The sequence below is a fragment of the Mytilus californianus genome, unplaced genomic scaffold, assembly GCF_021869535.1.
Source record: "Mytilus californianus isolate M0D057914Y unplaced genomic scaffold, xbMytCali1.0.p SCAF_4, whole genome shotgun sequence".
Classification (NCBI taxonomy): Eukaryota; Metazoa; Mollusca; class Bivalvia; order Mytilida; family Mytilidae; genus Mytilus; species Mytilus californianus.
The window spans coordinates 101,944,124-101,970,360 of NW_026262690.1; the positions used below are offsets into that span (position 1 = coordinate 101,944,124).

Below are 26,237 nucleotides of genomic sequence, written 5' to 3' on the forward strand. Positions count from 1 at the left end.
AAGATTTTTTGTAATGTTAGATTCTCTCTTATTATAAGTAATAGGATAACTATATTTGGTATGTGCGTACCTTGCAAGGTCCTCATGCCCGTCAGACAGTTTTCACTTGACCTCGACCTCATTTCATGGATCAGTGAACAAGGTTAAGCTTTGGTGGTCAAGTCCATATCTCAGATACTATAAGCAATAGGTCTAGTATATTCGGTGTATGGAAGGACTGTAAGGTGTACATGTCCAACTGGCAGGTGTCATCTGACCTTGACCTCATTTTCATGGTTCAGTGGTTATAGTTAAGTTTTTGTGTTTTAGTCTGTTTTTCTTATACTGTATGCCATAGGTCTATTATATTTGGTGTATGGAATGATTGTAAGGTGTACATGTCTAGCGGGCAGGTGTCATCTGACCTTGACCTCATTTTCATGGTTCAGTGGTCAAAGTTAAGTTTTTGAGTTTTGGTCTTTTTTTCTAATACTATATGCAATAGTTCAACTATATTTGGTATGTGCGTACCTTGCAAGGTCCTCATGCCCGTCACACAGTTTTCACTTGACCTCGACCTCATTTCATGGATCAGTGAACAAGGTTAAGTTTTGGTGGTCAAGTCCATATCTCAGATACTATAAGCAATAGGTCTAGTATATTCGGTGTATGGAAGGACTGTAAGGTGTACATGTCCAACTGGCAGGTGTCATCTGACCTTGACCTCATTTTCATGGTTCAGTGGTTATAGTTAAGTTTTTGTGTTTTAGTCTATTTTTCTTATTACAGTATGCCATAGGTCTACTATATTTGGTGTATGGAATGATTGTAAGGTGTACATGTCTAGCGGGCAGGTGTCATCTGACCTTGACCTCATTTTCACGGTTCAGTGGTCAAAGTTAAGTTTTTGAGTTTTGGTCTTTTTTTCTAATACTATATGCAATAGTTCAACTATATTTGGTATGTGCGTACCTTGCAAGGTCCTCATGCCCGTCACACAGTTTTCACTTGACCTCGACCTCATTTCATGGATCAATGAACAAGGTTAAGTTTTGGTGGTCAAGTCCATATCTCAGATACTATAAGCAATAGGTCATCTATATTTGGTGTATGGAAATATTTTATGATGTACCTGTCAGTCTTGCAGGTTTTATTTGACCTTGACCTCATTTTCACGGTTCATTGCTCAGTGTTAAGTTTTTGTGTTTTGGTCTGTTTTTCTAATACTATAAGCAATAGGTCAACTATATTTGTTGTATGGAAGGATTGCAAGCTGTAGTACATGTCTGCCTGGCATTGTTCATCTGACCTTGACCTCATTTTCTTGGTTCATTGGTCAATGTTTAGTTTACTTGGTTAAGTCTGTATCTTAGAAACTATAAACAATAGGTCAACTATATTTAGTGTATTGAATGATTGTAAGGTGTACATGTTTTTCTTGTTTGGTTTATATGACCTTGACCTCATTTTCTTGGATCATGTTAAGTGTATGTGATAGTTGTAGTAAAGCTTTATATTTAGGACTATCAACATAATATCAATGATTAGTAAAGAAGGCGAGACATTTCAGCGTGTGCACTCTTGTTTTACAGTTCACTTTAACAGACAGTCTGGGATTACATTTTTTTGACATGATAAATTTGTAAACCTTCATGGATTGTTATGAAACTTGGACAGAAGCTAATCCTCAAGACCAAGAAAAAAGCTTCTAAACAAAAAGTTTTAATTTTTTTTTAATTCTGTATTTTACTGATAAATTAACATTACACATTTACACTGACAGCAGCAATCGTAGGCGAGACACATGGTTCCACGGAACCCCTTACGAATTTTTGTATACAGATGCCTTACAGTATAGTCTGAAGTTTCTGTAGGGGTTATGTCCATTCTCCTTTACCTCATTTTCATGGTTCAGTGAGTAACTTCATGAAAAAAATATCTTTTTCAGTTATCATTAGTTAAAGGACAACTGTTTTTGGCATATATGATCATTTCATGGTATACAAGTCATTCAGATAGGATTCATGTGACCTTGACCTCATTTCATGATCAGCTTTAAGTTGTCATGATAAGGGCTGTTTGTCTGACACCATAAGCTATTGGTTAACTATATTTGCTGGATATAATGATTGTAAGGTAGACATTGTCTTGTAGGCGCTGGTAAGTTCATGAGGGATCATTATCATGGATTCTTGGTTATTTTTTAAAGAATTGTACCACAATTGGTGGAATGTCTGCAACCATGAACTGAAGAGTTCACACCTTACAACAAGGTTAAGACAGCTCCTACAAATGGCATCTGGAATATTTATAAATAATTTTCATAGTTGGCTTCAAAGAAAATTGAAAGTTAACTGCATATAAAAATTGTGAATTCATATAGACAAATATTTTTGGCTCAACAAATAGCCTTCTTTAGTGTCAATATATAATATTCCAATCATGTTGCCCTGATTGGAGCAGTAGACTTATTTATAAATGAACATTGAATATTTAACAAGGTTAAGACAGCTCCTACAAATGGCATCTGGAATATTCATCAATAATTCCCATAGTTGGCTTGGAAGAAAATTGAAAGTTAACTGCATGTAAAACTTGTGAATTCATATAGACAAATATTTTGGCTCAACAAATAGCCTTCTTCAGTGTCAATATATATATATATATATATAGCAAATAGCTTTCTTCTGTGTCAATTTATATATATATAAACAAGTCTAAATTGAAAACAACGTTCAAACCTATGATTGCATTGGATAAAAACAGCAATTTTTATACGTGTGCATGCAAAACAAATTTCTTGGTAGAGGGGTCTAAATACAGCACAAACAACATTTCCAAAAAGACCAAAAAATGTGAAAAAGTATATTTTAACAAAACGCATTTGACTAGCAGGTCGAACAACTGATGTTCTTAAACCTTGCTGACTGCCATTGGCGATTGCCAAATAAACGGATCACAAGATGTAACAAAATGGATCTTATTATTTAATTTATTACCAAACAGAAAACAATAAACTTGCGTAAAAGATGGTATACCGCAAAACATGAGGTGCAAAAATTAGTACACCATATCCGGATTTCGACAATTAATGTCTCTTTGGTGATGTTAGGGATTGAAACAGTATTTGGAAGGCCATATAATTTTCCTCAAATTTCTTAGTAGAGGGGTCTAAATACAGCACAAACAACATTTCCAAAAAGACCAAAAAATGTGAAAAAATATATTTTAACAAAACGCATTTGAACAACTGATGTATATATATATATATAACAAATAGCTTTCTTCGGTGTCAATATATATATATATATATTGAAATATTTGTCTTTATGAATTGAAGATGAGTAGATGATCATTCCTGTATACTTAAAAATACTTCATATATTGTAATCAGTCGGACTTGTTTAATACCTACAAGAAGGTAACACCTCCTGAAACAAAAGCTGATTTTTTCAGCTATAGTTAGAGGAGGGGATAAGGCGTCTGAGCAAAGCTAGGCGGTGTTACAGTAGAAATGAGAAGTCAAAAGTACAGGTTCCAGCCCTGGTCGGGGAGGAAGTAAAGAATCAGATCTACTCTTACATTGTTAGGTTGATTTTCTAGGCACTTTATATATATATATTTTGTTAAAATATACTTTTTCACTTTTTTGGTCTTTTTGAGAACGTTGTTTGTGCTGTATTTAGACCCCTCTATCAAGAAATTTGTTTTGCATGCACACGTATAAAAATTGCGGTTTTTATCCAACGCAATCATAGGTTTGAACGTTGTTTTCAATTTAGACTTGTTTGTACATATATATTATTCATAAACATATATATTATTCATAAACATATATATTATTCCTATCGTGGTGCCCTGATAAGAGCAGTACATTTATTTATGAATAAACAAAACATGATTTTTGTCGATCCTGCGACTTTTGTCGCAAAAAGCGAGACATTATAAGGGATAGTGATCTGGCAGCTGCAAAGGCTGCGTTAACAAACTTCTTAAAAGCTTAATATTTCAGAAGCTAGAAGACCCGGATGCATCATACTTTGTATATAGATGCTTTATGATATGAAGTTTCCCTCTGTCACATGTCCATTGTCCTTGACCTCATTTTCATGGTTCAGTGACTACTTGAAAAAAAGTTAAGATTTTTAGTATTCTTAATTTCTCTCTTATTATGAGTAATAAGATTACTACATTTGGTATGTGCATAGCTAGCAAGGTCCTCGTGCTTGTCAGACAGTTTTCACTTGACCTCGACCTCATTTCATGGATCAGTGAACAAGGTTAATTTTTCGTGGTCTAGTCCATATCTTATACTATAAGCAATATAAGGCTACTATATTTGGTGTATGGAATGATTGTAAGGTGTATATGTCTGTCTAGCAGTTATCATCTGACCTTGACCTCATTTTCATGGTTCATTGGTCAATGTTAAGTTTTTCTGGTTAAGTTTGTTTCTTAGATACTATAAGCAATAGGTCAACTATATTTGGTGTATGGAATGATTTTAAGGTGTACATGTATTTCTGGCTTGGTTTATCTGAACTTGACCTCATTTTCTTTGATCATGTTAAATTAATGTGATACCTTTATATTTAGGACTATCAACATAAAATCAATGGCCAGTAAAGCAGGCGAGACATTTCAGCATGTGCACTCTTGTTTTAATTAAATATTAAACAAAGATGAGAAAAAAAAATCAAAAAAATTATAAAATTAAATACATAAGTTAAAATTATTAGCAGTGGATAACCTAGTGGTAAAAATTACCTCCCTGCAAACACTATGAAATTGAATTCTTTTATGTTTTGAATGTCTTCCTCCTCTTCAAGGATGTGATGCACAAGAAATCATTCTGGTATATTGAAATAATGAAAAATATTAAACTATATTGTACAGGTATAAGCAAAATTACCATTTAATATTATCATTTCCCTCTTTATAGCATGTGATGAAGAGGGCAGGCTTAAGGAGTTTGGTGCAAAATTGGTTTGAAATGTTGCTTTGAAAATAAAATCCTCTTTTTCTCTACTAGCTGTATATGTCACTGGATCACACCAATTCTCTGTATATATAAGCAATTAATTTGTATATAGAAATATAAAATCACTAAAAGTTATTTTTATCAATACAGATGTGGTCTTTATAAAGTCTCCTTGCAGTTTCTTGTTTTTCTTGAAAAACATGATCTACAGGGTGGTTGACAAAGGTTATGAGAGGCCAACAGATATTATTTACTTCACTGTTAGTGGTATTTACAATTTGCAAAAACCTTATTTTGTTCCCTCTTTCACCTAGGATAAACAAATTATGTATGGAGGTTGTTTGTCATTGTGAAACTTTATCAACAAGAACATGCCTTAGCTATTATTCATGGCAGTTAAACATATTTGGTATATGGCATTGTATGAAAGGAGTACGGTACATATCTGTCTGACATGTGACATATGGCCTTGATCTCTTTCTCTAGCATACCTTACAAAAGCAAGCATATAAAACTTTACATAACAGTATATAACATTTTGTCAATTTAGCAAAATAAATAAAGCATGATAAATGTTGAATAATCATTTTTCCTAATTTTAAATGAAAACCAGCTATTTGTAAAACTTCCTTCTCTTCTGAAAAAAGTTGTAATCAAATGATTAGAACCCCCACACACACACACACAACCTAAGCTACAAAAAGGAAAAATAATATGTAACATTGAGGTTACATAACACTTATAATTTATTATAAACAATATGTTATTATTAACACAAATAACCCAATTTTAGGCCTCCAGACTCCAGCAGACCTGTACAATCTACTATTTTCAACTGTCTGTTTTTCTGTTTTCACCATTTATATATATGGGCTAGTACTACTTCCAGTAAACATGATATCCTCCCACTTTGAGTTTCATGGTTTGATATATGATGGGTCATATATCTTATAAAAGATGAAACATTTTTGTTCACACTCAACATGAATGAAAGCAAATAGAAAACATTAAATTGAGTACACAAAAACAACATTGTCTTTTATTTCACTCCATGATTTTTTACTGGGACCAAAAGATATTATGATTAAGTCCTAGATGAGAATAGTATTGTAATCTTCACATAAGTATGTGTGGATAAAGAAAGACAACTAAGACAAAAATATATTGCACAATGGGAGGTAACTCTACCTGTCTTAATTGATAAATTATTTTTACTAAATAATTGTTCCCCTTTGTTTACTTCCTCTTTGAAAAGTGCCTTTGAAAAAAGCTGTAGAATGTGGTTGTGTAACAGGTGAAGGAAGCTAGGCCATGTCTACAGCTGCAAAAGTAACATTAGCAACATCTATAGCTGCAACTGTAGGAATAATTTCTTTTGTGCATTATAAACAGAAAAATGACCAAATGGTAATCAAGAATTTGTACATAATGTAAATGATGGTATCATGTTTATATAATACAGTACAAATTGGAATGAAAATGGTTCATGCAAAACTTCAATTTTAACAAACTTTGTTTACTCTCTTAAAATAAAGAATTATTATTATTATTATTATTACAAATTAATTCATTGTGCTCAACTCCAATGAACATGAACATTAAAATTCACAACTTGCATCACTTGTGTTCCTTTTTTAACAGTCTAATAAATAATAACAAAAGTGAAGATGTAATTTTTATGGTGACATTCCTTGAAAAAGGCTGTTACTGAAACATTTGACTTCAGCTAATTTAAAAAAATGTTACGTCTTGAATATATAATTACATAATAAACCCGAAATAATAAAACAAAAAACCATTAAGACCACACAGGTATTATGAACAAATGCTACCTGAAAAACAGTTAGACCATCACAACAGTTCAAGTTGATTATATCTCTCTCTAAATAAAATTGAGAATGGAAACAGGGAATGGGTCAAAGAGACAACAACCCGACCAAAGAGCAGAAAACAGCCCAAGGCCACCAATGGATCTTCAACACAGCAAGAAAATCCCACACCCAGAGGCAGGCTTCAGCTGGCCCCTCAACAATAATTTTTACTAGTTCAGTGTCACACTAAACTCTGAAACATATAAATGAACAAAATTAAAAAAACATACAAGACTAACAAAGGCCAGAGGTTCCTGACTTGGGACAGGCGCTAAAATACGGCGGGGTTAAACATGATTTGTGAGATCTCAACTCTACCCCTATACCTCTAGTCAATGTGGAATAAACAAACACACAGCAATATGCACAGTAATATTCAGTTTAAAAGAAGTCTGAGTCCGATGTTAGAAAAGGTAGCAGAAGAAACTAAGCAAAATGACAATAATCAACATAAATTAACAAAGGACTACTAGCAGTTACTGACATGCTAGCTCCAGACCTCAATTAAACTGATTGAAAGATTGTCTTCAACATATGAAAAATCAAGCACAATCCCTCCGGTTAGGGTTTTAGTATCATACCATCATAAAATATATGAAAAGAACATAACCTGTATCATGCCAACAACTGGTTTTAGAATACATGTGTTTATTTCCAATGTGAAGACCCTATGAATGAATCAATATATATAAGGACTACTAGCAGTTACTGACATGCTAGCTCCAGACCTCAATTAAACTGATTGAAAGATTGTCTTCAACATATGAAAAATCAAGCACAATCCCTCCGGTTAGGGTTTTAGTATCATACCATCATAAAATATATGAAAAGAACATAACCTGTATCATGCCAACAACTGGTTTTAGAATACATGTGTTTATTTCCAATGCAAAGACCCTATGAATGAATCAATATCGATTCCAAAAAATGCCATCTTTAATGACCTGAGAACAGTATCGTAACTATATCCCTTCTGAATAAGTCTGTTAAAAGGTTTGGTTAGCTTTTGAGGTGAATGACGACATTTTTGTACTTTGTATAGAATATTACCATAAAAGATGGGATGTGAAATACCTGAACGTATAAGATGTCTGCACTTTGATTTATATTTACAAATGATGTCCTTGTACCGATGATTTCATTTAGTAAATGTTTTGACAAGTTTGTGATATTGAAAACCTTGGTGTAATAGTTTTTCACTAAATTCCATTACAAATAGCATAGTTTTAAGCCATTGTTTTAAACAGCAATGGTAATTACTTATTGACTTTTGAGTAAGGTATAGAATTAGAGCTATACATTACTGATTGGGATCACATGAGGGATAACTCCTAGAATGGGTGACAATTAAATATATATATATATATATACAATATATGTACATTGTCGGAAAATATAAAATTTATTTTTATGAGCTTTAGAAACAGGATGAAAAGCAAGTACAAATTAATTTTATATTTCCGATAATGTACATATATTTTTTTTATCCTGTAATTTACAACCACTTGAAGGTTAAGTTGTTTAAATCCAAATAGTTGTCTCTAATTTTTCATAAAAAATCAACATATTTTAAACGCTTACCTTGAAGAGAAATTTACTGTTATCCAAATAGAAATATTCACATTACCATTTGCTCAACATGGAAGCGGACTAACAGGAGACTATTCTATCTATAGTATCTAATACAAGTACAAAAAAAAACAAAAATTTATTTCATTTTTATACGACCGCAAAAAATATTTGCGGTCGTATATTGGTATGACGTTGGCATCATAGTCGTCCTCCGAAGCCACATTAGTTTTCGCACAATAACTTTAGTTTAAGTGAATGGATCTCTATGAAATTATACCATAAGGTTCAATACCACATAAGGAAGGTTGGGATTGATTTTGGGGGTTATGGTACCAACAGTTAATGAATTAGGGGCCAAAAATAAGCATTTTTGTAAATTCCAGACAATAACTTGTGTTTAAGTGTATGGATCTCTCTGAAATTATACCACAAGTTTCCATACCACAAAGGGATGATTAGGATTGGCTTTGGGGGGTTATGGCTCAAACCGTTTAGGAATTAGGGGGAAAAAACAAGGGTTTCCTGGTTAATGGACAATTTGAAAATTAAAAGCAGTGTAAGGGAGGGAATCCAAAAACAAAATTGTACAATGTTGGATTACCTCCCTTACACTGCTTTTAAATTATCTATTTAAGACTTTTATGATGTATTTAAATTGGTAATTATGGTTGCAAACTCCATTGGAAATTTGAATTGAGCTTATGACCATATTTTGAGGGAAAAAATTTGTATGCCCCTGCCATAGCGGTGGGGGCATTAAGTTTTACCCGTGTCCGTCTGTACGTACGTACGTCCCAAAATTGGTTTCCGTTCTCTAACTTGAGTTTGCCTCAACCAAATGTTATGAAACTTATACACAATGCTTATTACCACAAAACACAGATCAAGTTTGAATTTTGGTGCTGTCACGTTAACCGTTCTAGAGTTATGCCCCTTTATAAATGGAAAAATTGCCAAATTTTTAGTTTCTGTTCTGTAACTTAAGTTTGCCTCTACCAAATGTTATGAAACTTATACACAATGCTTATTACCACAAAACACAGATCAAGTTTGAATTTTGGTGGCGTCACTTTAATCGTTCTTGAGTTATGCCCCTTTATAAATGGAAAAATTGCAAAATTTTTAGTTTCCGTTCTCTAACTTAAGTTTGCCTCAACCAAATGTTATGAAACTTATACACAATGCTTATTATCACAAAACACAGATCAAGTTTGAATTTTGGTGGCGTCACTTTAACCGTTCTAGAGTTATGCCCCTTTATAAATGGAAATTTATTTTCTTCTAAATATCAAGTACTGGGTAATTTTTAAAATTGGAGTTATCTTCCTTTGTCCATGATTATAATTGAATCAACTACAATCAATGCTTTAAACAATGCAATGTTTAATTTTGACTTCCACTGATAAAACACAGATCAAGTTGAATTTGGGTAGTGTCACTTTAACCATTATTGAGTTATGCCCCTTTATAAATTGAAAGATTGCAAAATTTTCAGTTTCCATTCTGTAACTTAAGTTTGCCCCAACCAAACATTATGAAACCTGTACACAATATTTATTACCACAAAACTAAGATCAAGTACAAATGTTTTGTTTCTGTTTTTCTAACTTTAGTTTGCCTCAACCAAATGTTATGAAACTTATACACAATGCTTATTACTACATAATACAGATTAAGTACGAAATTTGGTGGCGACACTTTTACCATTCTTGAGTTATGTCCCTTTATAAACATAAAAATTGTTGAATTTTTCGTTTCCGTTCTCTAACTTTAGTTTGTCTCAACCAAATGTTATAAAACTTATACACAATGCTTATTACCACAAAACTCCGATCAAGTTCAAATTTGGGTAGCGTCACTTTTACCATTCTTCAGTAATGTCCCGATATAACACTATATGATATGCAAGCGGGGGCATCATATGTGTCCACATGTGGACACTATCCACATTTATTTTCTTTTGGAAAAGGGGGGGAGGGGGTTAAAAAAAATTGTTGGAGGCCATTTTTTTTTTCATTTCCAGCTTTCGGTGGTCGGGTGTTTCCTTTCCTCGTCAGTTTTAATCAAGCGTCGTAACACTAAATTGCCCCCCACAATTTCTTTTTAGAGCCTAGGTGGTCGAGTGGTGTAGCGCGTCTGGCATAGTGCAAGGCGATTTGGTGCCACGATATCTCAGTAGCATGAGTTCGAATCCCGGTGAGGGAAGAACAAAAAATTTGCGTGGGAAATTTACTGCTGGTGATCCGATGGATAAAATCTGTTGTAGAGTCGTCACTGGTTCAGACGTACTTATAATATAATTATTTCTGTGACTGCATCTTACATTTATTTGTAGGATCCTTTACAATAGATAATTCAGCTGATCTGTAACAATTCCCTCTTCATGCCTTATATATCATGTACTGTGTTACGACGCTAGATTAAAACTGACGAGGAAAGATAACACCCGGCCACCGAAAGCTTTATTATATGTAGAGCCTAGGTGGTCGAGTGGTCTAGCGCGCCGGGCATAGTGCTAGGCGATTTGGTGCCACGATATCTCAGTAGCATGAGTCAAATCCCAGCGAGGGAAGAACAAAAAATTTGCGAAGGCAAATTTACAGATCTAACATTGTTGGGCAAACTGCAATTTTTATACGTGTGCATGCAAAACAAATTTCTTGGTAGGAGGGTCTAAATACAGCACAAACAACATTTTCCAAAAGACCAAAAAAGTGATAAAGTATATTTTAACAAAATATATATATATAAAGTGCCTAGAAAATCAACCTAACAATGTAAGAGTAGATCTGATTCTTTACTTCCTCCCCGACCAGGGCTGGAACCTGTACTTTTGACTTCTCATTTCTACTGTAACACCGCCTAGCTTTGCTCAGACGCCTTATCCCCTCCTCTAACTATAGCTGAAAAAATCAGCTTTTGTTTCAGGAGGTGTTACCTTCTTGTAGGTATTAAACAAGTCCGACTGATTACAATATATGAAGTATTTTTAAGTATACAGGAATGATCATCTACTCATCTTCAATTCATAAAGACAAATATTTCAATATATATATATATATATATATTGACACCGAAGAAAGCTATTTGTTATATATATATATACATCAGTTGACCAGCAGGTCGAACAACGGATGTTCTTAAACTCTGCTGACTGCCATTGGCGATTGCCAAGTAAACGGATCACCAGATGTAACAAAATGGATCTTAACTATTAATTTAATACCAAACAGAAAACAATAAACTTGCGGAAAAGATGGTATACCGCAAACAAAAAGGTGCAAAAATTAGTACACCATATCCAGATTTCGACAATTAATGTCTCTTCAGTGATGTTAGGAATTGAAACGGTATTTGGAAGGCCATATAATTTACCTCAATTTAGGATAGACTTTTGTATTTTGAAGAGTCGTAATAGGATGAACGGATCATATAAACCCGAAGGCAAATCTAATACAAGCCCAAACAAAAAAAAATTTAAACCAGTCTAAATTGAAAACAACGTTCAAACCTATGATTGCGTTGGATAAAAAGAAAACCGCAATTTTATATATATACATGTATGATATAGCCGGTAGTGCTGTTAGTGGTGTTAAACATCAACAATCAAACAAACAATCAAAATATAATTAATTACCACTGAATATTGGAGACTGCAACAAACTGCACAAAACACTAAGAACCAAATTAAACTTCTGGTATATACTAAAGATTTTTTTTGTAGAAATCTAAAATGAACGTTTATTGATATTTGAATAGGTAATGCGAGAAGGTGTATTGAGAGACATGGAAAGGCAAGATAAAAAAGCTCAGAACTTAATGGAATTAAATAGGCAGAAAACAATGACTAAAGCTTTACTTCAACAGAGAGAACAAGAGGAACAAAATCTGAAGCATGAAAGCAGTTAAAGGTTTGTATTATCAGTATTGAAACAAATATTCATTTGTAAAAAATGTGAGACTTAGGCATGCTGGTTCAGGCAGTGGTGTCACTGGCAGCGTCAACAATGTATTAGTTTGTGATTAGGTAAGTTTAAGAGGAACCACTAGTGGTAGGTCAATGATATTTTGTATACAGTTGTATTAGCATTAGCACATCTCATTTCCATTGAGATATTTATTCCCACCCCCTCTGTCATGGGTTTACATGTATTTGTTTGTGATTGGGTCACTTTAAAGGGAACTGTTAGTGGTAGGTCAATAGTATTTGGTATGCAGTTGTATAGCATTTGCATCTCTTATTTCCATGGAGATTATTTGGTCTATTGACATTGAAACTTTTGCTTACTTTTCATGTATTAGTTTGTGATTAGATCAGTTTAAGGAGAACCACAACTTTGTCCACTTGTCATGTAGATTTAGAAATCAACATATATAACAAAGAAATTTTCATTTGTAAGAAACAACATATATATAAAAATAAGGAGATGAGGTATGATTGCCAATGATCCACCAAAGTTCAAACTACCGTATAGTCAGCTCTAAAAGGCCACGACATAAAAAATATGAAATAATTCAATTGAGAAAACTATTGGCCAAATTTATAACTAAACAATTTATGAAAAACAAATATGACCAACGGCAACCACTGAACTACAGGCTCCTGACTTGGGACAGGTACATAAAGAATGTGGCAGGGTTAAACATGTTTGTGAGCTCTCAACCCTTCCCCTAACCTGGGACAGTGGTGAAACAGGACAACATAAGAACAAACTATAAAAATCAGTTGAAAAAAGCTTAACTCATCAGAACAATGCAAAGCAGAACAATCAAACAAAAAAACAGACCGGACGTGGCAGGGTATTTATACATCCCTCATATTCATCTCTAGCTGACTTTTTGATTTTATGCAGCAATCCAGATGCTTGACATTTATGCATTCTGTTATTTTTGTCTCCCGAGCAACGCGTTGCGGTGGGACATAGTCTGGTCGTTCATCCGTCTGTCCTTCTGTCCGTCCAGTCTTGTTGGCGCTCTCATATGTACAATTCTTGGCAGATTTTTAAAAGAGTTATGCCCCTTGAAAATATTAATCATATGGAAAATTGCCTTGTGAGTGCTCTCGTGTACAATTTGCCAGAATTTTATGAAATTTATATTATAGGTTTATATCATCAATTTCTTGGATGAGTTCGAAAATCTGTGTTAACTTTTTAATGAGTTATGCACCTTGGAAATATTGATTATATGAAAAATTACATCATTTGCGCTCTCATGTGTACAATTCTTGCCAGAAATTTATGAAACTTGTATCATAGGTTTATATCAGCAATGTCTTTAACACTTTCGAAAAGAAGTGCTGATAAAATATTTTAAACAAGTTATGCCCTTGGAAATATTAATTATATCGGAAATCACATTTAATATGCTCTGAAGCATTCATTTCTCTATGATATTTATGAACAATTTTAAAGAACAAAAAAAAAAGTGTTTTTTTTAGTTATTCAATTTATTGCCCTTATACCTTGGATAGATAAAATATGTGCAACGCGGCAGACATTGGAACTCTCTTCTTTTATCTGAATTTAAAGTTACCATTATTTTTTATACGACCGCAAAAAGATTTTTGTGGTCGTATATTGGTATGACGTTGGCGTCGTCGTCGTCGTCCGAAGACACATTAGTTTTCGCACTCTAACTTTAGTTTAAGTGAATGGATCTCAATGAAATTTTACCATAAGGTTCAATACCACAAAAGGAAGGTGGGGATTGATTTTGGGGGTTATGATACCAACAGTTAAGGAATTAGGGGCCAAAAAGGGGCCAAAAATAAGCATTTTTGTAACTTCCAGACATAACTTGTGTGTAAGTGTATGGATCTCTCTGACATTGTACCACAAGGTTCCATATCACAAAGGGAATGCAGGGATTGATTTTGGGGGTAATTGCCTCCAAATTTTAGGAATTAGGGGCCAAAAAGGGGCAAAAAACAAGCATTTTTCTAGTTTCATGACAATAACTTGTGTGTTAGTGTATGGATCTCTCTGACATTCTACCACAAGGTTCCATATCACAAAGGGAATCTGGGATTGATTTTGGGGGTAATTGCCTCCAAATTTTAGGAATTAGGGGCCAAAAAGGGGCAAAAAACAAGCATTTTTCTAGTTTCATGACAATAACTTGTGTGTAAGAGTATGGATCTTTATGAAATTGTACTACAAGGTTCCATATCACAAAGGGAAAGCTGGAATAGAGTTTGGGGGTAATTGACCAAAAAGCTTAGGAAGAAGGGGCCAAAAATAAGCATTTTACTAGTTTCCAGACAATAATTTGTGTTCAAGTGTATGGATGTCTCTGAAATTGTACTGCAAGGTACCATACCACAAAGTGAAGGCTGCGGTTGATTTTGGGGGTAATTCCCTCAAAATTTTAGGAATTAGGGGCCATAAACGGGCAAAAAAACAAGCATTTTTCTAGTTTCAGGACAATAACTTGTGTGTAAGTGTATGGATCTTTATGAAATTGCACTGCAAGGTTCCATATCACAAAGGGAAAGCTGGGTTTGAGTTTGGGGGTAATTGCCCTAAACGTTTAGGAATTTGGGGCCAAAAAACAAGCATTTTTCTAGTTTCCAGACAAAAACTTGTGTTCAAGTGTATGGATCTCTCTGAAATTGTACTGCAAGGTACCATACCACAAAGGGAAGGCTGGGATTGAGTTTGGGGGTGGTGAATCATAAGGGGGTTCAAAAAATTTGGGGAGGGATTTTTTTTTCCTTTTTTTTCTTTAGAATTTTCCATTTTAAATTGGTTATTTCTGATTTATATATAAAAGCAAATAATAATGATATGGTTTGAATAGGTAAATTAAAAATTTTTAAGTTCTTAGACCACTTTCATTCTGTGTCAGAAACCTATGCTGTGTCAAATATTTAATTACAATCCAAATTCAGTGCTGTATCAAGCTTGAATGTTGTGTCCATACTTGCCCCAACTGTTCAGGGTTCGACCTCTGCGGTCATATCAAGCTGCGCCCCAGCGAAGCATTTTATCTTACCTGATTTAAGAATTTATTTGGCCTACTGAAAATTCAGATATTTTTGGTTCCTTTATTATTGTGATTGAAAAACAGTAAATGCTGGATATAAATAATGCTATAAAAATTTAAAGGCAAGCTTGCAAACCTATTCTGTCCCAAATTTGGCACTAATAAATACATCTCAAAAATTTCTGAATTTATAATATTTGTAAGTTTAAGTTATATACACATAGTAGGAATGTTGCAAAGGCAGTTCATGGCACTTTTTAATTCAAGGGGGTAGGCCTGGGGTATGAGAGACAACTCTTACAAATGTATTGGAAGTCATTGAGCATTTTAACCTAGCAGTTCTTGAAACATTGACGAAGATTTATTTTGTTTACATCTGTCTATGAGAATGATGCAGCAGCGTCTAAAAAATTGGACAAATTATACTCCACCAAGCATTAAATTAAAGATTTTTTTTTTTTAAAAGATTCAAAAATTAAAAGCTGATAAGGTAGAAAATTAATATTTATACATGAAATGCTTCTTAACAATTATGTATTGAGGAGTTTACAAATGCCTTTTGACATCATTCAGATAAAATCTTGGAAGGTTTGGGAAAAATTGAACTGAAAATAATGGATGGAACAATGAAGTTATAACAGTTTATTGTTTCTGTGCAAAGTGATAGGCCATACTTTAATACTACATGTCTTTGGTTTTCAAATTCAAAAGACAATGTTCTAGAAGATATGATCTGAACATCCATCCTAGTACAAGCTAATGCCAACAGATAACTTACATTAGTACAAACAACGTTCTTAGATAGTGACAGACTGTGTTTTTTTTTAGGGATACTTTAAAATTAGCATCTGCTAACTTATATTATACCAATATTGGTATGTTAATTTGTCCCAAGGGTAATAGTCCCATGCTGAATGTTACTAATTTTCCTTATAAGCTTGACTATAGTTATTATTGGGCCATACTACTTTCACTGAAGCATACAACAATAATGCAAAGAGGGACTGTAGAAGGTTTTATAAGGAAAAAATATGAATTTTGTCCAAAAACTTATTTTTTATACGACCGCAAAAAAATTTTGCGATCGTATGTTGGTATGACATTGGCGTCTGTGTCCGAAGACACATTGGTTTTCACTCTCTAACTTTAGTTTAAGAGAATGGATCTCTATGAAATTTTACCATAAGGTTCAATACCACAAAAGGAAGGTGGGGATTGATTTTGGGGGTTATGGTACCAACAGTTAAGGAATTAGGGGCCAAAAAGGGGCCAAAAATAAGCATTTTTGTAACTTCCAGACATAACTTGTGTGTAAGTGTATGGATCTCTCTGACATTGTACCACAAGGTTCCATATCACAAAGGGAATGCAGGGATTGATTTTGGGGGTAATTGCCTCCAAATTTTAGGAATTAGGGGCCAAAAAGGGGCAAAAAACAAGCATTTTTCTAGTTTCATGACAATAACTTGTGTGTTAGTGTATGGATCTCTCTGACATTCTACCACAAGGTTCCATATCACAAAGGGAATCTGGGATTGATTTTGGGGGTAATTGCCTCCAAATTTTAGGAATTAGGGGCCAAAAAGGGGCAAAAAACAAGCATTTTTCTAGTTTCATGACAATAACTTGTGTGTAAGAGTATGGATCTTTATGAAATTGTACTACAAGGTTCCATATCACAAAGGGAAAGCTGGAATAGAGTTTGGGGGTAATTGACCAAAAAGCTTAGGAAGAAGGGGCCAAAAATAAGCATTTTACTAGTTTCCAGACAATAATTTGTGTTCAAGTGTATGGATGTCTCTGAAATTGTACTGCAAGGTACCATACCACAAAGTGAAGGCTGCGGTTGATTTTGGGGGTAATTCCCTCAAAATTTTAGGAATTAGGGGCCATAAACGGGCAAAAAAACAAGCATTTTTCTAGTTTCAGGACAATAACTTGTGTGTAAGTGTATGGATCTTTATGAAATTGCACTGCAAGGTTCCATATCACAAAGGGAAAGCTGGGTTTGAGTTTGGGGGTAATTGCCCTAAACGTTTAGGAATTTGGGGCCAAAAAACAAGCATTTTTCTAGTTTCCAGACAAAAACTTGTGTTCAAGTGTATGGATCTCTCTGAAATTGTACTGCAAGGTACCATACCACAAAGGGAAGGCTGGGATTGAGTTTGGGGGTGGTGAATCATAAGGGGGTTCAAAAAATTTGGGGAGGGATTTTTTTTTCCTTTTTTTTCTTTAGAATTTTCCATTTTAAATTGGTTATTTCTGATTTATATATAAAAGCAAATAATAATGATATGGTTTGAATAGGTAAATTAAAAATTTTTAAGTTCTTAGACCACTTTCATTCTGTGTCAGAAACCTATGCTGTGTCAAATATTTAATTACAATCCAAATTCAGTGCTGTATCAAGCTTGAATGTTGTGTCCATACTTGCCCCAACTGTTCAGGGTTCGACCTCTGCGGTCATATCAAGCTGCGCCCCAGCGAAGCATTTTATCTTACCTGATTTAAGAATTTATTTGGCCTACTGAAAATTCAGATATTTTTGGTTCCTTTATTATTGTGATTGAAAAACAGTAAATGCTGGATATAAATAATGCTATAAAAATTTAAAGGCAAGCTTGCAAACCTATTCTGTCCCAAATTTGGCACTAATAAATACATCTCAAAAATTTCTGAATTTATAATATTTGTAAGTTTAAGTTATATACACATAGTAGGAATGTTGCAAAGGCAGTTCATGGCACTTTTTAATTCAAGGGGGTAGGCCTGGGGTATGAGAGACAACTCTTACAAATGTATTGGAAGTCATTGAGCATTTTAACCTAGCAGTTCTTGAAACATTGACGAAGATTTATTTTGTTTACATCTGTCTATGAGAATGATGCAGCAGCGTCTAAAAAATTGGACAAATTATACTCCACCAAGCATTAAATTAAAGATTTTTTTTTTTTAAAAGATTCAAAAATTAAAAGCTGATAAGGTAGAAAATTAATATTTATACATGAAATGCTTCTTAACAATTATGTATTGAGGAGTTTACAAATGCCTTTTGACATCATTCAGATAAAATCTTGGAAGGTTTGGGAAAAATTGAACTGAAAATAATGGATGGAACAATGAAGTTATAACAGTTTATTGTTTCTGTGCAAAGTGATAGGCCATACTTTAATACTACATGTCTTTGGTTTTCAAATTCAAAAGACAATGTTCTAGAAGATATGATCTGAACATCCATCCTAGTACAAGCTAATGCCAACAGATAACTTACATTAGTACAAACAACGTTCTTAGATAGTGACAGACTGTGTTTTTTTTTAGGGATACTTTAAAATTAGCATCTGCTAACTTATATTATACCAATATTGGTATGTTAATTTGTCCCAAGGGTAATAGTCCCATGCTGAATGTTACTAATTTTCCTTATAAGCTTGACTATAGTTATTATTGGGCCATACTACTTTCACTGAAGCATACAACAATAATGCAAAGAGGGACTGTAGAAGGTTTTATAAGGAAAAAATATGAATTTTGTCCAAAAACTTATTTTTTATACGACCGCAAAAAAATTTTGCGATCGTATGTTGGTATGACATTGGCGTCTGTGTCCGAAGACACATTGGTTTTCACTCTCTAACTTTAGTTTTTGAGAATGGATCTCTATGAAATTTTACCATAAGGTTCAATACCACAAAAGGAAGGTGGGGATTGATTTTGGGGGTTATGGTACCAACAGTTAAGGAATTAGGGGCCAAAAAGGGGCCAAAAATAAGCATTTTTGTAACTTCCAGACATAACTTGTGTGTAAGTGTATGGATCTCTCTGACATTGTACCACAAGGTTCCATATCACAAAGGGAATGCAGGGATTGATTTTGGGGGTAATTGCCTCCAAATTTTAGGAATTAGGGGCCAAAAAGGGGCAAAAAACAAGCATTTTTCTAGTTTCATGACAATAACTTGTGTGTTAGTGTATGGATCTCTCTGACATTCTACCACAAGGTTCCATATCACAAAGGGAATCTGGGATTGATTTTGGGGGTAATTGCCTCCAAATTTTAGGAATTAGGGGCCAAAAAGGGGCAAAAAACAAGCATTTTTCTAGTTTCATGACAATAACTTGTGTGTAAGAGTATGGATCTTTATGAAATTGTACTACAAGGTTCCATATCACAAAGGGAAAGCTGGAATAGAGTTTGGGGGTAATTGACCAAAAAGCTTAGGAAGAAGGGGCCAAAAATAAGCATTTTACTAGTTTCCAGACAATAATTTGTGTTCAAGTGTATGGATGTCTCTGAAATTGTACTGCAAGGTACCATACCACAAAGTGAAGGCTGCGGTTGATTTTGGGGGTAATTCCCTCAAAATTTTAGGAATTAGGGGCCATAAACGGGCAAAAAAACAAGCATTTTTCTAGTTTCAGGACAATAACTTGTGTGTAAGTGTATGGATCTTTATGAAATTGCACTGCAAGGTTCCATATCACAAAGGGAAAGCTGGGTTTGAGTTTGGGGGTAATTGCCCTAAACGTTTAGGAATTTGGGGCCAAAAAACAAGCATTTTTCTAGTTTCCAGACAAAAACTTGTGTTCAAGTGTATGGATCTCTCTGAAATTGTACTGCAAGGTACCATACCACAAAGGGAAGGCTGGGATTGAGTTTGGGGGTGGTGAATCATAAGGGGGTTCAAAAAATTTGGGGAGGGATTTTTTTTTCCTTTTTTTTCTTTAGAATTTTCCATTTTAAATTGGTTATTTCTGATTTATATATAAAAGCAAATAATAATGATATGGTTTGAATAGGTAAATTAAAAATTTTTAAGTTCTTAGACCACTTTCATTCTGTGTCAGAAACCTATGCTGTGTCAAATATTTAATTACAATCCAAATTCAGTGCTGTATCAAGCTTGAATGTTGTGTCCATACTTGCCCCAACTGTTCAGGGTTCGACCTCTGCGGTCATATCAAGCTGCGCCCCAGCGAAGCATTTTATCTTACCTGATTTAAGAATTTATTTGGCCTACTGAAAATTCAGATATTTTTGGTTCCTTTATTATTGTGATTGAAAAACAGTAAATGCTGGATATAAATAATGCTATAAAAATTTAAAGGCAAGCTTGCAAACCTATTCTGTCCCAAATTTGGCACTAATAAATACATCTCAAAAATTTCTGAATTTATAATATTTGTAAGTTTAAGTTATATACACATAGTAGGAATGTTGCAAAGGCAGTTCATGGCACTTTTTAATTCAAGGGGGTAGGCCTGGGGTATGAGAGACAACTCTTACAAATGTATTGGAAGTCATTGAGCATTTTAACCTAGCAGTTCTTGAAACATTGACGAAGATTTATTTTGTTTACATCTGTCTATGAGAATGATGCAGCAGCGTCTAAAAAATTGGACAAATTATACTCCACCAAGCATTAAATTAAAGAATTTTTTTTTTTAAAAGATTCAAAAATTAAAAGCTGATAAGGTAGAAAATTAATATTTATACATGAAATGCTTCTTAACAATTATGTATTGAGGAGTTTACAAATGCCTTTTGACATCATTCAGATAAAATCTTGGAAGGTTTGGGAAAAATTGAACTGAAAATAATGGATGGAACAATGAAGTTATAACAGTTTATTGTTTCTGTGCAAAGTGATAGGCCATACTTTAATACTACATGTCTTTGGTTTTCAAATTCAAAAGACAATGTTCTAGAAGATATGATCTGAACATCCATCCTAGTACAAGCTAATGTACAATAATGCAAAGAGGGACTGTAGAAGGTTTTATAAGGAAAAAATATGAATTTTGTCCAAAAACTTATTTTTTATACGACCGCAAAAAAATTTTGCGATCGTATGTTGGTATGACATTGGCGTCTGTGTCCGAAGACACATTGGTTTTCACTCTCTAACTTTAGTTTAAGAGAATGGATCTCTATGAAATTTTACCATAAGGTTCAATACCACAAAAGGAAGGTTGGGATTGATTTTGGGGGCTATGGTACCAACAGTTAAGGAAAAAAGGGGCCAAAAATAAGCATTTTTGTAACTTCCAGACATAACTTGTGTGTTAGTGTATGGAACTCTCTGACATTGTACCACAAGGTTCCATATCACAAAGGGAATGCTTGGATTGATTTTGGGGGTAATTGCCTCAAAATTTTAGGAATTAGGGGCCAAAAAAGGGGCAAAAAACAAGCATTTTTCTAGTTTCATGATAATAACTAGTGTGTAAGTGTATGGATCTTTCTGAAATTGTACTACAAGGTGCCATATCACAAAGGGAAAGCTGGAATTGAGTTTGGGTGTAATTGCCTCAAAATTTTAGGAATTAGGGGCAAAAAAGGGGCAAAAAACAAGCATTTTTCTAGTTTCAGGACAATAACTTGTGTGTAAGTGTATGGAACCAGGATCTTTATGAAATTGTACTACAAGGTTCCATATCACAAAGGGAACACAAGTTATTGTCTATTTTCCAGACAATAACTTGTGTTCACGTGTATGGATCTCTCTGAAATTGTACTGCAAGGTACCATACCACAAAGGGAAGGCTAGAATTGAGTTTGGGGGTGATGAATCATAAGGGGGTTCAAAAAATTTGGGGGAGGGCTTTTTTTTTTCCTTTTTTTTTCTTTAAAATTTTCCATTTTAAATTGGTTATTTCTGATTAATATATAAAAGCAAATAATAATGATATGGTTTGAATAGGTAAATTAAAATTTTTTAAGTTCTTAGACCACATTCATTCTGTGTCAGAAACTTATGCTGTGTCAAATATTTAATCACAATCCAAATTCAGTGCTGTATCAAGTTTGAATGTTGTGTCCATACTTGCCCCAACTGTTCAGGGTTCGACCTCTGCGGTCGTATCAAGCTGCGCCCAGCAGAGCATTTTATTTCTTATGTCTGTAGGTGAAATTGTTCGAAGATTTTGTTAATTTCAAACGGTCAAATTCCATAAAAGTTTGTTATTTTCAAGGTTTATAAACAATAATTGTTTCAGCAAAATTAATAACTTTTTTTTCTGACAAAGTTTTAAAAATAATTGTGTTATCTGAGAGTGCCAGAATTTTTACTTGTTCAAAAATTTTAGCTATTAATTTAAGCTCACCTGGCCCGAAGGGCCAAGTGAGCTTTTCTCATCACTTGGTGTCCGTCGTCGTCGTCGTCAATGTCCGTCGTCGTTAGCTTTTACAAAAATCTTCTCCTCTCAAACCACTGGGCCAAATTTATCCAAACTTGGCCACAATCATCATTAGGGTATCTAGTTTAAAGAATGTGTCCGATGACCCCGCCAACCAACCAAAATGGCCGCCATGGCTAAAAATAGAACATAGGAGTAAAATGTAGATTTTGGCTTACATCTCTGAAACCAAAGCATTTAGAGAAAATCTGACATATGGTAAAACTGATTATCAGGTCAAGATCTATCTGCCCTGAAATTTTCAGACAAATCTGACAACCCGTTGTTGGGTTGCTGCCCCTGAATCGGTAATTTTAAGGAAATTTTGCAGTTTTTATACGACCGCAAAAATTAAAAATTTTTTGGTCGTATATTGGTATGACGTTGGCGTCGTCGTCGTCGTCGTCGTCGTCGTCGTCGTCGTCTGGCGTCGTCCGGCATCGTCCGAAGACACATTGGTTTTCGCACTCTAACTTTAGTTTAAGTGAATGGATCTCCATGAAATTTTACCATAAGGTTCAATACCACGAAAGGAAGGTTGGGATTGATTTTGGGGGTTATGGTACCAACAGTTAAGGAATTAGGGGCCAAAAAGGGGCCAAAAATAAGCATTTTTGTAACTTCCAGACAATAACTTGTGTGTAAGTGTATGGATCTCTCTGACATTGTACCACAAGGTTCCATATCACATAGGGAAGGCTGTAATTGATTTTGGGGGTAATTGCCTCCAAATTTTAGGAATTAGGGGCCAAAAAAGGGGCAAAAAACAAGCATTTTTCTAGTTTCATGACAATTACTTGTGTGTAAGTGTTTGGATATTTCTTAAATTGTACTACAAGGTTCCATATCACAAAGGGAAAGCTGGAATTGAGTTTGGGGGTAATTGCCCGAAACGTTTAGGAATTGGGGGCCAAAAAGGGGCCAAAAATAAGCATTTTTCTAGTTTCCAGACAATAACTTGTGTTCAAGTGTATGGATCTCTCTGAAATTGTACTGCAAGATACCATACCACAAAGGGAAGGCTGGGATTGAGTTTGGGGGTGATGAATCATAAGGGGGTTCAAAAAATTTGGGGGGGGGGGGTTTCTTTTTTTTTTCTTTTTTTCCTTTTTTTTTTCTTTTAAAATTTTCCATTTTAAGTTGGTTATTTCTGATTTATATTTAAAAGCAAATAATAATGATATGGTAGGAGATACACACCAAACAGGATGTGTAAATTATTATACAATAAGTATTGTGCAATAGCAAGAAATTTTCAATTGCACAGTATTGCACAATAGCAAGAAATCTTCAATTGCACAGTATTGCGCAATAGCAAGAAATCTTCAATTGCACAGTATTGCGCAATAGCAAGAAATATCCAATAGCACAATATTGCGCAATAGCAAGAAATTGTCAATTGTACAGTATTGCGCAATAGCAAGAAATATTCAATTGCACAGTATTGTGCAAAAGAATATACTTCGTATAAATTGCTTATTTCTTGATCAATTTCAATGGGGTTTTATTCTTGAATTTTTGGGGTTCTTTAATATGCTGAATCTAACCATGTATTAAGTTTTTGGATTTTGGGCCCCGTTTTTAAATTGGTCCACATTGAGGTCCAAAGTGTCAAAAATTTAACTTTGTTTGATTTCATCAAAAATTGAATTATTGGGGTTCTTTGATATGCCGAATCTAACCGTGTATTTAGATTCTTAATTTTTGGTTCCGTTTTCAAATTGGTCTGCATAAAGGTCCAAAGGGTCCAAAATTAAACTTAGTTTGATTTCAACAAAAATTGAATATATGGGGTTCTTTGATATGCTGAATCTAACCATGCATTTAGATTTTTGATTATGGGCCCAGTTTTCAAGTTGGTCCAAATCGGGGTCCAAAATTAAACTTTGTTTGATTTCAACAAAAATTGAATACATGGGGTTCTTTGATATGATGAATCTAACCATGTATTTAGATTTTTGATTATGGGCCCAGTTTTCAAGTTGGTCCAAATCGGGGTCCAAAATTAAACTTTGTTTGATTTCAACAAAAATTGAATACATGGGGTTCTTTGATATGATGAATCTAACCATGTATTTAGATTTTTGATTATGGGCCCAGTTTTCAAGTTGGTCCAAATCGGGGTCCAAAATTAAACTTTGTTTGATTTCAACAAAAATTGAATATATGGGGTTCTTTCATATGCTGAATCTAACCGTGTATTAAGTTTTTGGATTTTGGGCCCCGTTTTTAAATTGGTCCACATTGAGGTCCAAAGGGTCCAAAATTTAACTTTGTTAGATTTCATCAAAAATTGAATTATTGGGGTTCTTTGATATGCCGAATCTAACCGTGTATTTAGATTCTTAATTTTGGTTCTGTTTTCAAATTGGTCTACATAAAGGTCCAAAGGGTCCAAAATTAAACTTAGTTTGATTTCATCAAAAATTGAATTTTTAGGGTTCTTTGATATGCTGAATCTAAACATGTGTTTAGATTTTTGATTATGGGCCCAGTTTTCAAGTTGGTCCAAATCGGGGTCCAAAATTAAACTTTATTTGATTTCAACAAAAATTGAATATATTGGGTTCTTTGATATGCTGAATCTAACCATGTATTTAGATTTTTGATTATAGGCCCAGTTTTCAAGTTGGTCCAAATCGGGGTCCAAAATTAAACTTTGTTTGATTTCAACAAAAATTGAATATATGGGGTTCTTTCATATGCTGAATCTAACCGTGTATTAAGTTTTTGGATTTTGGGCCCCGTTTTTAAATTGGTCCACATTGAGGTCCAAAGGGTCCAAAATTTAACTTTGTTAGATTTCATCAAAAATTGAATTATTGGGGTTCTTTGATATGCCGAATCTAACCGTGTATTTAGATTCTTAATTTTGGTTCCGTTTTCAAATTGGTCTACATAAAGGTCCAAAGGGTCCAAAATTAAACTTAGTTTGATTTTAACAAAAATTGAATTTTTAGGGTTCTTTGATATGCTGAATCTAAACATGTGTTTAGATTTTTGATTATGGGCCCAGTTTTCAAGTTGGTCCAAATCGGGGTCCAAAATTAAACTTTGTTTGATTTCAATAAAAATTGAATACATGGGGTTCTTTGATATGCTGAATCTAACCATGTATTTAGATTTTTGATTTTTGGTCCCCGTTATCAATTTTGTCCACATTGAGATCAAAAGGGTCCAAAATTAAACTTTGTTAGATTTCATCAAAAATTGAATTCTTGGGGTTCTTTGATATGCTGAATCTAACCATGTATTTAGATTTTGGATATTGGACCATAATAGGTGAATGTCCAATTTAAAAATTTTAAGTTCTTAGACCACATTCATTCTGTGTCAGAAACCTATGCTGTGTCAAATATTTAATCACAATCCAAATTCAGAGCTGTATCAAGCTTGAATGTTGTGTCCATACTTGCCCCAACTGTTCAGGGTTCGACCTCTGCGGTCGTATCAAGCTGCGCCCTGCGGAGCATTTTATTGGTTATTATCTTGAATATTATTATAGATAGAGATAAATTGTAAACAGCAATAATGTTCAGCAAAGTAAGATCTACAAATAAGTCGACATGACCAAAATTGTCAGTCGACACCTTTAGGAGTTATTGCCCTTTATATTCAATTTTTAACTATTTTTCGTAAATTTTTGTAATCTTTTACAAAAATGTTCT

General features: G+C 33.9%; 2 long non-coding RNA genes across 2 annotated transcripts in view; both read left to right on the forward strand.

Annotated features, from left to right (window-relative positions):
- Positions 1–6,182: 6,182 nt before the first annotated feature.
- Positions 6,183–26,237, forward strand: part of LOC127699000 (uncharacterized) — a 58,789-nt gene continuing 38,734 nt past the window's right edge. The window contains exons 1-2 of the long non-coding RNA XR_007980984.1: positions 6,183–6,367; positions 12,163–12,314. This is a non-coding gene — a long non-coding RNA (uncharacterized LOC127699000). The remainder of the gene's footprint in view (positions 6,368–12,162; positions 12,315–26,237) is intronic.
- LOC127699016 (uncharacterized) overlaps positions 22,431–26,237 on the forward strand; it is a 28,412-nt gene continuing 24,605 nt past the window's right edge. The window contains exon 1 of the long non-coding RNA XR_007981004.1: positions 22,431–23,085. This is a non-coding gene — a long non-coding RNA (uncharacterized LOC127699016). The remainder of the gene's footprint in view (positions 23,086–26,237) is intronic.